Here is a 10,267-nt window from a genome sequence, read left to right on the forward strand (position 1 = left end):
GGGGACATAGATATAAGCGAGTTACTGAGTGACACGCAGTCCGGGCTTTGAGGGAGAGGAGCACTGATGCTCGTTTCCCGAAAGGGCTGGGACGCGCTGGACAGCTCCGCAGCGGCTGAGCGTGGGGAAGGGGAGGCATCACTGGCTGCTCTGTGGTCCTCGAGTCCTGGGGACAGGAAAACGTCCCTGGCTGTGTCACATGCTAACCAGAGCCTTGTGCCACAAGTTCAGGGAAGAGGGCAGACAATGAACTTCAGGGAGAGGAAGCTGAACCAGCCTGCCAGGGATGGGCAGGTCCCAATGGATCTGCCTTCTGCTCTTCCCACTGTTCCCAGGAAGCTTGTGCGGCCTCACTCGGCCACGTTTTCAAACACAGCACCTGAGTTGGGACGTGTCTGACACCAGGCCATCGCCACCAGCCCCTCGAGTGGGCATTCCGGCAATGACACTGATGTGGAAAGACACAGTTAGAGCATCATGCTTACATTAGCCTCTTTGAAATCAGAATTTAAATTTTGCCCTTTAAAGTTGTAAACATAAGACATTTTAAAAAGTACCCCAAGTTAGTCAGATCCACAGACTCTTAAGTTACATATTAATAAGAAATATCAGAGTTAAAAGCCCACAATACTATATAGCATTTTGGGGTAAAGACGGTTTAAGTTGAATAACTGTTATTATGAATGTCATTAATGTTCGTTCTATGCAAAAATTAACAGGAAATAACCACAAAGAAATTTCAAAATATAAAGAAACTGAAATAGTTTATGTTTATGTATGTAGTTAGTATTGCTTATTTGGAGATCTAGAATGAGAGTTAAAATCCAGGGCAATGTTAAGCCTTTCTTGGGCATATATATAATCTTCATGGTTTAAAATAAAGTTTTATTGATAATCTAGAAAGAGATTAAATATAACTTCATCAAGCCGAGGCATTTAGAGAAAGGGATCATCGACTGTCCACTTCTTTGAGAGTTGCACAACACCATGCAAAACATGACAAATTATTACTTAGTAATGTGTAATCTATTTGTCTTTTGTATGACAGGGTAGTCCTATACTCTAGCATTTTTCATCAAAAAGAGCAAGTAGATAAGTGATTTGCTTGAAAAAAATTCAAGTCCACTTTTTTTGACAATCCCTTGGCTAATCATATCGCATTTGTACAATTGAAAACAATATATAACACAAAACATTATTTAAGTTATGTGTCAGCAGAATTTTAAATGTATACATGCACACAGATATAGTTATGCATGCAAATAGATCCATATTTTTATTTTATTATTTAGTAAGTAAAAAGGATGATTATGAAAAAAAATATGAAAATATAGATATTTCTTCAAATTGCACATTTCTCCATGTTTCAGAACCAGTTTAGGGGAGCCATCATTTCCATAGATGTTCTAAGGACCCAGATTTATTCTGACATTTTGCTGTCACTCTATTGTCCCCATCTACACATTTGAAGTTAACTTACTTTATCCACCCCAAGAAAGGAGGACGAGAAGAGATGAAGAGGGAGCCGTGTTCCCTTAAGGAGTTGGCATGGGATGTGTCTAGGTGCCTGCTGCTTAGTTTCCACGAGCAAGCACTTAGTCATGTGGGAAGAGAGGGATGCTGGGAAAATCTGTCTCCAGCTTGATTTCCATGGACCCTACTAACACAGGTAGGGACGGGGTCGGGGGTGGTGAGAACAGATACTGGGGAAAGTAAGCTTTGTCATATTGATACATTTTCTAATTTAAAAATTTAATAACTTAAAAATGTCATCTCAAGGAAATCCACTAGTACTTCGAAACTGAGATTCCCTGGACACTGTCACTCTTTTAAATGAGTGTTGTTGGAAACGTGCGTTGTCAGTGGAGCCGTCATGAGTCCCTGTCCACTGTGCGTGCTTCCCAGCCTAGGATGGGAGCAGAAGGTAGCAACAAGCTCACACATATTTTTGAGCAAAAATGGTCAATAGCATTCTTCTTTCTGAACATTATGGGACAACAAAAGATCTCAAGGTGATTTAGAATTAGCAGTGGAATGTAGTTTGGGGACAGAAGGGAGATTAGAATGTAGGGTGTATTTGACCAAAATCATAGAAAATATCAAGTCATAGCTCATTAATATGAAAATTTTGCTTAATTTTAATTCAATAACATTATTATTTAAGCCACACTAGACCAACACTACCATAGAGTACAATTAAAATCATCAAATATAATAATTTCTAACTAGTTCTGTATATAATAATCTTTTTTTTTTTTTTTTTGGTACATGCCCCTAGCGGGAACCGAACCTGGGACTCTCTGGTCCACAGGCCAACACTCCAACCACTGAGCCAAACTGGCCAGGGCTGTATATAAGAATCTTACATAGATCAGTTGTCATAAGAAATAAGTGAAATCGCTGGGCAGTTTAGGTATGACTTCAATTAATGAGGTTTGAAATTTATGACTTGATTTCTGATAGTCTTTTGGTTTTAGACTTAAATATCCTATCCAATACATTTTCATGAATGCTAATAACAATTGTGAAGTAATTTTTAAATGCTAAGTTTCACTACTAAGGAAATAAAATTTGCTTTCTAGAGAAGAGTCCCAATTCTTGAAATCATAGTTACCACTGACTAAGGGCAGGATTAAAGAAATGAATATATATATTTGTTTGTCCACAAATCAGATGGCACAATGCTTCCAGAAATGGATAGTAAAATGGACAAATAATCAAGAACCAAAATTAGTTCCTTTTACTCTATAAAGACTAATGGGTTCATTGCATTCATTACCTGTACAGGGTCTTATGATAGAAGGAATTCAGCAGAGGAAATAAAATGTGTTTGTCCCTAATAAAATTTAAGTTCTAGAGGGAAAGATGGGTAATAAACACATAATTATAATTTTGATGAGTTTTATGAATGGAGATATAGAATTATCACTCACTGGGGTACCGGATTTGCTCTGGAGAGATTAGCAAAGTAAGTGACATCTTAGTCAATACAAAAAGGATGACATAACCTGTCATCCTTTGTGAAGATGTAGTCGTGGAGAAGAGAAGCTCCAATGAGGAGCAATTTGCTGGGCATACCCATAGACCTTGCCTGACCCTGCGTGTGACCAGGCAGGGGGACAGTGTAGGCAAAAGTAATTTGGAGTTTGTGTCAGCTCTCGCCAGCTTATTTGGTGGCTGAATAAGTTGCATTGCTTCAACATTTTCCAGGAAAAAAAAGAAGCAATTTCCTTTTTTTTTGAGGCTGGACGTGAAGAAAGTGTGTAGAACAAATTAAAGCAAGTCTCATTTGTCTGAAGCACAGATAGACATAGAAGTGGAGAGTAATGAGTTAAAGCTCAGGAGATGGGCAGAGACAATACCTACAGAGACTTGCAATTCATATCAAGCACCTGGAACGCTTTGTAAATGGCCATAAGAATTAGAAAGAGTGGCTAAGAGACTGTCACTAGTCTAGGTAATAAGGGGCCATGGCTCTCTTGTTGACAACAGTGGCAAAGGTGGTAGAGAGAAGGTGACAGAGGGAGAAGGGTTGTACCAATGAACTTTGTTGATGGCCTGATGGAGCGGTGAGAAATAGAAGAGTCGAGGGTGGCTCCGAAGCCATTGGTTTCAGCAACCAGGTAGAGCGTTATTGAGTGAGACTGAAAATCGCGAAGGAAGGATTCATTCAAGTGGAGGGAGGTCTCAGGATTTTATCAGTTTGTCTTTAAAACGCCTACGTAGAGAGATCTAGTGAGGAGATGGAAATTCAAGAGTTCTCAGCCGTATCTCTGGTCGCTGAATCCTTGTAAGTGCAAGAGATTACTTAGGGAGAATATTTACAGACAAACATACGCGTTTCGGCATATTAAACCAGGACATGGAATTGAGGTGAATGACAGTCTTTCACGCTACAAAATGATCTCGGTGGAGTTATTCACACAGTTCTCCATTTTTAGCATAGAGCTAGGATCAAAAAGAACAACCTTCTTTTCCAAAAACGTCATGAATTTTAACAATAAGTGCTGATATCAAGAAGAAAAAGTTAATTTAAAACCGTCTGAAAATTATAAAATGTAACAAATTTTTCATCGCTGGGTAATATAAGCAAATTAATTCCAATAAAAATGACCTAAATAAACGTGGAATATAATAGTCTAAAACTATGAAAGTGACATTCTGTGTCCTAGTAACAAAGTGTGAGCTAATGAAATTAAGTGTATTTTATTAGATTATTAATAGAAAATTCTTGTCTAAATTTTTTTTTTAGCATAGTACTCTCTAGATGTGCTCAAGAAAAAGTAAGATGAAAAGTTAAATTACAGCCCTGGCCGGTTTGGCTCAGCGGTTGGAGCGTCGGCCTGTGGACCAGAGAGTCCCAGGTTCAGTTTATGTACCAAAAAAAAAAAAAAAAAAAGAAGAAGGAGTTAAAAGTACAGGTTCTATTAAAATGTTTTATTTGGAATCATGGTTCTTATACCAAGAAAATAACCAGGCACATGTGTGCTTTGGGAGGAGGGAAGACCCACTGGAGTTACAAGACCTACATTTATATCCTTATTCTACATTTCCTTCGATTTTATGAGCTGCGGGTTTCCATCTGGAAAATAGATTACAAATACGTCAATCAATTTACAAACCAATTTGTAGAGAATAAAAGGAGATGAGGTAAGTGACAGATTTTATTATCATGTCCAAAGCAACTCGGCTGCTCTTTGGAATTTGGTATGTAAAGAAAGAACATGATTATCACATGACTTAAGGAGAGAATAACTAAACAAAAAAAGACATCCGTGACATAATAAATCCATTCCAGAGCACATGAAAACAGAGGAAAAGGTCCCATCTCCTAAGCCACCGATGATACTTGGTGGAGAAAGCCACACCGACTCCAAGAATACTGCTCCCCTCAGGCTGGGACCCCTCTCGAAGGAGGAAAACAGAAAAATAGGGACAGCCGTGTGAACAGAGCGGACATGTGCGATTCAGAACTAAGTACTAAACAGCAACACGCATGTCCTCGAAGTGCTGAAACTGAACGCCCAGCAAGTGCACTGGCCACGGAGAGACTTGGAGAGCTCACACGCAGGGGGAAGATGAAGAATGAAGTACTTTCCATAAGTTAATGCTGTAAATTGAACGAGCCATTCTTTTTCATAAAAATTTATAAACTCCATAAATAAAACTGACTTGCCTCTCTCAGAAGATGACTTGCTAATGTGATCAGTATTTTTAAGTGAATTGCCCCCGTCTGACAGAACGACTCACCCTGGTCCTTCCTTCTATGCAAATGTCTCTTCAGCTCTCTCGTGCCTGCAGCTGCAGAAATCCAATGTTTAGGCAACTAACCTTTCTCGAAACTTCTGCTGCAGTTTCATATCAACATCTAACTACATTGCAGACAAGTAGCCGCCCATAAGTAGCATGTGGCAGGTGACTGTGGGCTCTGCAGACACAAGTCAAATTAGCTTCCGTGACTCGCAGGACTCCTGAAATGGTGGTTGTGAACAATATAAATTACGCCCTGTCATCTCCATACATGTGATCAGTCGACGGATCCGTTCCTAGGGTGTTGGGGAACGTGAACAAAAACTGGTACAAAGACACCCATTTATGTTCCATTTGAAATTTTGTTCAATTTCGTATTCACACTGCTCTACCTTCTGATGGCCTCTCTTTTCAAAAGTGGGGTTCCTTTGATGGCCAGACATCTTACATCTTATTCCTCCAGGCGAAGATCTCTATTTTCACTGCTTCCTTAGGAAAATTAGAATTTCTGTCTTCCACAGTATTAAGTAGAGGCTTTTTTAAAAGTGCTTATGACTTGACAAAAAAAATGCATTAGCTGTGAAAACTGACAAGATTTTGTGCCTGTGGAGCCCGTGAGAAGCAGCAAAGCCTCTATTACTAACATATTGCTTTTTATTATAAAATATGACTCCCATTAGTTTTGGGCTACAGCCAAGTCTCTTCTCATAGTTTAAAAAGGAGTTACCTTGACAAGATACGACTTAAATCACATCTTGATCTATATTATGAACACAAAAGAACTCTTTCTGCATTAAAGTGACAATAACAGTCTGATTTATAATCCTAAAGCAAAGAAATTCAGAGTTAAATAAATCAAGTGACTTAGCACTTGTCCCCAGGTTTTTTGCAAGGGTGTGAAATCTATGAGAAAGAAGAATAAATGTTACAGCAAATATTCCATCTGTAAACTCGCGGTGTCATGTGGGCATATTAAGCATGCATTTTCAGTTTGGTGAATTTCAAAAAGATAATTAGAAATAAGACAACTATCTCCTAAGAACTATAATGTAATTTGTGTTTTTTCTGGACCCATAATAATCGTGTGCTTTTTTTTTTTTTTTTCTTTCTTTCTTTTTTTCTTTCTTTATTTGAAGCACGATACAGGTTTACAGCTAGTTCATCTATTTCATAATCTTAAACACCCTCAGGAAATGTATTTCTTGTCAACTGAGTTAAGTCACGCAGTATTTGTCTAAAGCTCCCAAGCCTAATAACTATAGTATGTAAAACAAAACATCCCTACTGAGAACAGATACAGCCCCAAGGAAAAGAGAAAAACACTTATTCATTTAAAAAATATTTAATCAGTATGGAGACCTATTCTGAATGCAGGAAAATAAGACAAAATCCAGACCCTCATGGAACTTACTTTAAGGACAACTCTAACTTATATATAAGATAATGATCTAATATTATCTTGTGAGTAGCAGGGTAAGTCAGCAAATTGAAGGTACAAGTGCGGCCAGGAAACTGTGGGAATAATTTTGAAAGAAAATCCCATGGCCCGGCCAGTGTGGCTCAGTGGTTGAGCACTGACCCATGCACCAAGAGGTCGCCGGTTCGATTCCTGGTCAGGACACATGCCCAGGCTGTGGGCCTGATCCTCAGTGGGGGCATGCAGGAGGCGGCCAATCGATGTTCTCTCTCATCCATGTTTCTATCTCTCCCTCTCCCTTCCTCTCTCTCTAAAATCAATAAAGTAAAATATATATATATTAAAAGAAAGAAAGCAAAACCCATGACACTGAGGTTTAGGGGTGAATGAGGAGACGGAAGTGCTCTGGAAGAAATACCAGGAAAGACCGCGGCCGTGACGAATCCGTGCCAGATGGAGGAGGCCTTGGGAGGGTCCTAAGCCATGAGTCTGGGGCCGCAGGGGAAGCAGTTCGCAGACACGGCTTTGACAACGTCACTGAAGACTTAGGGTGGGAATGGAACTGCCCTTTGACCCAGTGATTCCATTTCTGGGAATCTACCCAAAGAAACCAAAAACACTAATTCGAAACATTATATGCACCCCGGGGTTCATAGCAGCACTGTTTACAGCAGCCAAGCTATGGAGGCAACCCAAGTGCCCATCAGTAGGCAAGTGGATAAACAAGTCCGTTGGAAAAAGTTAGATATGTATAAGTTTACTCCTATGGGAGATCTAAAACTGAAGCTCATAGACACAGACAGCAGTGTGGTGGTTACCAGAGAAAGGGGGTGGGGTGGTAAAGGGAGCCCGACACAGGGTGAGAGAAAAGGGTTTGACGTTGGGTGGTGGGCACACAATGCAATATACTGATCATGGATCACAGAAATGTATACTTTAAATCTAGATTATCCTATTAATCAATGTCACCCCAATAAATTAATTTTTTTAAAAAAAGCTGTGGTACATATTTACAATGGAATATTACTCGGCCAGAAAAGAATAAAATCTTTCCAACTGTGACAGCATGGATGGATCTAAAAGCTATTAGGCTAAGTGAAATGCCAGTCAGAGAAAGACAGATGTCATATGATTTCAATTGTATGTGCAATCTAAACAACCAAATAAACAAATTAACAGAAACAGACTCATAGACACAGAGAACAGACCAATGGTGGCCGGGGGTGGGGTTGGGGAATGGGGTTTGGGGGATTGGGTAAAAAAAGGTAAAGGGCTAAGAAATAAAAATTGGAAGTTACAAAATAGTCACAGAGATGTAAAGTACAGCATAGGGAATATAGTCAATAATATTGTAATAATTATGTATGGTGTCAGGTGGGTACGGAAAATATTGGGGGCAATACGTTGTAAAGCATATGATTGTGCAACCGCTACGCTGTACACCTGAAACTAATACAAAACAATAATGAATGTCAACTGTAATTGAAATAAATAAAAAAAGACAGGATGACATTTCTCTGTAGAGACAATCAACTAAATGAAAAATGATTGTGGACAGTTTGGATAGGTCTGTTTCTCTCAGAGGGGACACCCTAGAGCCTGAAGGAGAAATCAAACTCCATCTACATTTCCTTTTTGATCTCAAATGCTCCTCAATCTTTGTTTGTTTGTTAAACCACACCTGAGGATATTTTTTCATTGATTTTTAGAGAGAGTGGGAGGGAAGGACGGAGAAAGAGACAGAGAAACATAGATGCGAAAGAGACACATTGATTGGTGTCCTCCCATCGGGGTTGGGGATTGAACCTTCAACCCAGGTACATGCTCTTGATCGGGAATTGAACCCCCAACCCATTGGTCCTTGGGGCCGACACTCTAACTGTTGAGCCAAGCCAGCCAGGGCACTCCTCAATCTTTAAAATACCTACAAGGATAACTCTCTAAAGAGTGACCTTACTAGAAAGAAGAATTCTGCAAACTAAATTCAATGCTTTTGATATTTACATGCAAATATATTTTACATATTGACAAAATCAGCAAATATTTTTGCAAAATGTTTTACACTAACATGTATTAGAGACCGAGAAGTGTTTAGAGGATAGTTTCCTGACTGGCACTCTTAGAAATTCAATTCAGTTTAAAAATGCTTAGTTTTATAAGCGATATATTTTTAATTATTAATACTGTTTCTATGCCTTGCTAAAATTAACACAATAAAAGTTAGTATTTGAATTAACCTTTCAATACTACTCTGCCTTTTATATTATGTAAAATCTAATATAATAAATTTATTCTAAATTATCAAGATATATACTGTTGCATATATTTACTCATACAAAACTGAAATATTGGACCTTTATTTTGCCACTGTATCGTTTTTCTTCCATGTAAATATGTTAAAATTAACTTTAAAAGTAGAAAGAAACAATTAGTAGTCCTTTATACAACTGCTACCAAGGAGAGTGTACATTTTAATTAACATAGAACAAAGGAACTAATTACTATTGGGCCCAAATTATCATCACAGGGATTAGGACAAACTTTTGTTTTACTTGTTTTTAAACAACACACAAAAGCACTTGTCATGTTTACATGAATTCAATGGATTTTACTTAAGTAAGTAATTCTAAAATGAAAGAACAATTGAGGTAGAAGATAATTTTTAGACAACGAAACTTCACTTCAGCTTTTTTGAATGTGTTTTATAGACTGAGAAGCCAACATTCACTACTTGCTCGGACCAGAGCTGAAACACGTGTTCCCTGCAGCCCAAGGACTCTCCCCACGTCACCCTTAGTCTTTGTGCCCTGGGACTGCAGTCAGGACTGTGATGATGACCATGAAAGAAGAGCTGTAACCAACAGCCCAAATGGTAAAACTTCTTTCAGCCATTAGCTTTCAGCACAACCCAATAAGGGATTCTGCCTTATTTCACACCTGATCACTTAGTATTACGAAGCTGATGCCTGGACACGTATATATAAATATATAATTAAATTACTTCCTCAAACATGTAATAATGGCATTGTCATGATTATATTAAATTATATTTCAGGGATGAATTTCCTAGCATGATACACGAGGATGAAGGCGTCTGTTTTGTTTTTCAGTTTAACACTATTAAAACTGAATCTGTTAACCATCAGATTAACTGATTAACTATGTGTCAAATAGTTCAACCAGAAGGGTTACTTGACTGTATGTACCAAATACTGAGTTGATTGGGGATAAATGCTTAAAGTTGTCAAAAAGATTTAACTTTTACTTTTTTATGGGGAAATAATAAACACTCCCAAATATTTTTAATAAATGGAAATTTAGGAAAATAATATTGGGCTTAAAGTAGAAGGTGAGTTTGAAATCAAGTTCTACCACTTCCTAGCTACTTGTCTTCTGCTTGCCTGTTTACGTATTTGTTAAATGAGGTCAGCATTACCTGATTTTTACCCTACAGGAAGTTTAAAAGATTAATGTGATAATGTAATCCAAGGTGTCTTATAGATCAAATCAAAATAAATTAGCACTGGAGGCTCTGGCAGTTGGTTCAAAAAATAAAAACAATTTTAAGCGCTGTAAATTACTTAGCCATCACATTTCCAC

At 38.2% G+C, this 10,267-nt stretch overlaps 1 non-coding gene across 1 annotated transcript; it reads left to right on the top strand.

Moving 5' to 3' along the window:
• Window positions 1-3,070: 3,070 nt before the first annotated feature.
• On the top strand, window positions 3,071-3,205 carry LOC118616690. The gene has a single exon (XR_004956668.1). It is a non-coding gene; the product is annotated as a small nucleolar RNA SNORA58 (small nucleolar RNA).
• Window positions 3,206-10,267: the final 7,062 nt, after the last annotated feature.

This window comes from Molossus molossus, unplaced genomic scaffold (assembly GCF_014108415.1).
Source record: "Molossus molossus isolate mMolMol1 unplaced genomic scaffold, mMolMol1.p scaffold_m16_p_4, whole genome shotgun sequence".
Classification (NCBI taxonomy): Eukaryota; Metazoa; Chordata; class Mammalia; order Chiroptera; family Molossidae; genus Molossus; species Molossus molossus.